Below are 2766 nucleotides of genomic sequence, written 5' to 3'. Positions count from 1 at the left end.
ATAACCCCACACACAACTAATGTGCTCGAATGCAAAGCCAAACTAGTGAAATCAGATGCAAGTTGGATACAATGTAAAGGGGATCAATTGCAACCATCCTAAGCATAATCCTACTACATTGCAGCTAGGGCTTAATCTACCTATAAGGAGAATGGCTCAAGTTAATGAATCTATCCACAATCAAGTGAACCAAGAAGTTGAGTAAGATCCCATGCTACACTTCACACCTATCATTAGTGCAATAGGCTATGGAGGGTGCACAAGTGTAGCATTCATGATGTATGTGTATACAATAGAAGAGAGGGAGAGAGAGACAACATAAAGCTCAAAACTATACTCAAGAACAATGCACCTCTACATACTCTTTGCATTGAGAATACATCCTTATATACAAGATGGGTTTATGCCACTTTGCATGATTGCTTATGTCATCAATTCTTTGATTTCACTACTCAGATCACCCAACCTTATCTCTAGTCTAGCACAAGTTTTCATGCTCTAACTTGACTCTTTAACACAACCCACATTCTCTCTCTTACCCAAAAAGTTTTTCTTTTGACACTTCCTTTGTGGAAAGGACCCCTAACTACGAGGGAAAGTTGGAGATGAGGTTGCTTGCTCTGCAAGCAAGAGGGGACACCATCTTTCAGCCCCCATTCTCACCTCTTAAACCTGTCTTACTACCTTGCCCATCTAGTCAGGCCCTGTCACCCCTTCCAAAATCACACAATTTGCTCTCTCTTGGAGGCATGCAAAACCCATTTCAATGCCATTTTGGTATCATAAAAACATGTTGGAGTTTAGGATGAACTTCCAAGACACTTTTGAAGGCAACATTACTTTTTTGGCACTTCTGAGTAGGGAATGGACCTTCTCTGCCACATTTGCCATGTTTAGACCATGCAAAAGGCTTGCAATTGAGGGCTTTTTGAGAGGCTGACAAGGTGAGTCTATAACATTTTTTGGAACCCCAAAAATTGCACTTCTTGGGCTCCTTTTCAATCTTATATTTTGATATGTCCACATTCTAGATTGGATGTCTATATTCCTATGAGTCATTCTTTGCAATTCTATTGTACATGCTTACCTTGATGATTTTTGGTGAGCATCTATGCTTTGATGTAGTTTATAGACAATTGACGGCACACTGAGTTTTGAGTCACATATGGTTCTTTAGGCATATTGTTGTGATATTATTTTTGCTAGCTTATGCCTGTCATCAACGGATTTGGGCATCGAATGAAGTTTTTTTCTTGCTTATGCATCATGATATTTTTGCTTATGGTGATCTAGTTGGCTTATTGCAACTCAATGTTCTTATGGTTATAAGTACCATATATGATGATGCAATCTATGGCTATGATCTTGAAGCTTATTCATGCAAGTTTGAGTCATCTATGCACATAGAGCAATTTATGGCTTATTTTCATGCACTTATTTGATAGTATGTTTTTCTCTCTTGTAGTCTATGCCTCTCATGCAATGATCGAGGAAAATTCTTGTTTAGAAGGGAGTTGCTTGTTCCATTTGGCACTTTTTTTGTGCACATTTTCTACTAGAAAGTAGTGTTTTGGTCTACGTATTTTGCATGAAGTTTGGGGATACAACCTTGTACGCCTGTGTGGTGCCAATTTTGGCATACTGTGGCAGTTGTCTTGAGTTGTGTGTGCATAGCTTTTTGTAAAGGTCATGGTGAGGTTTTTTGAAACCAAGCATTAGGTCCAAGTTTCCCAATGTGAGGTGGATTAGGTTGCTTGAGCTCCAATTATTGTCTCTTTGCCATAGGACATGTATAGATGGGATAAGGTGCTCACTACCAGTGTCAACTTGGTAGTTTCTTATCGGGTTCAAAATTCCTTTATGCCCATATTTTGATACAATCTGTACTCATTGTTTATGGCCATAATCATTTGAATTTTATGGAAAAATATGCCAAAATTATGATGGAGTTTCATTAGATCTTTTGCCATAGTTTTCTACTTGATGTATGTGTCTCCCTATCACAAGTTTTGGTTGACATAGTGTCTAATCAAGTCCAATACTTTGGTTTATTTTTAGCATATTTTTTGACCACAATTCTAACTATTCATTTATGCATTTTCTCTACTAGTTTTGGGATGAGATATGATCTATCTAGTGCCGAACGTTTGCCAAATTTTATTGTAAGTATATGTAAGTTTAACTATAGCATTTTTCTTCTTTGATTTGAGGATGAAAGAAGGATATTGCGTCTCAGTTGAACAAGTTCAATATCATTTTCAACCAATTACAAGCTCAAAAGTTGAATCTCATAACTATCTCCCAAATTAATCGCATCATGTAAACAAGATTTCAGCATAGCATGCTTCATGCTATACAAATTCATGTGAAGTTTCTTGTCTAGCAGACCTTCCAAGAATAAAGGGCCAAGTCTCTCTTTTAAAATCTCTTGTTCTCAACATCTTACATTACACTACCCAGACTACTTGCACGATCTCTCAATGTTTCACCTTGCTTTTATTGAAAGTTATAGATTTGTGTTATTGTGTTATGTCTAATCTTTGTTTTGACAAAAGAAGCTACAAACCTTCTAGTAAGAGTATGAAGGTATATGGAACTTCCATATCCTCACGTAGACCCTAGAGTTTGGAACTAGGCTAAGGCTTTGTGCGTGTCTGTTGCACGTGTCAATGCAGGGGACTTGCCGATACACTGTGCGAGCCACAAATGGCTCCAAGCACACAACTAGACTAATCTAGCAAGCTCAAGAGAGCAAGGGTGTGTCAC

This window comes from Adiantum capillus-veneris, unplaced genomic scaffold, assembly GCF_014529385.1.
Source record: "Adiantum capillus-veneris isolate H3 unplaced genomic scaffold, ASM1452938v2 Hic_scaffold_843, whole genome shotgun sequence".
In the NCBI taxonomy this organism is placed as follows: domain Eukaryota; kingdom Viridiplantae; phylum Streptophyta; class Polypodiopsida; order Polypodiales; family Pteridaceae; genus Adiantum; species Adiantum capillus-veneris.
This window is presented reverse-complemented; position numbering follows the sequence as displayed.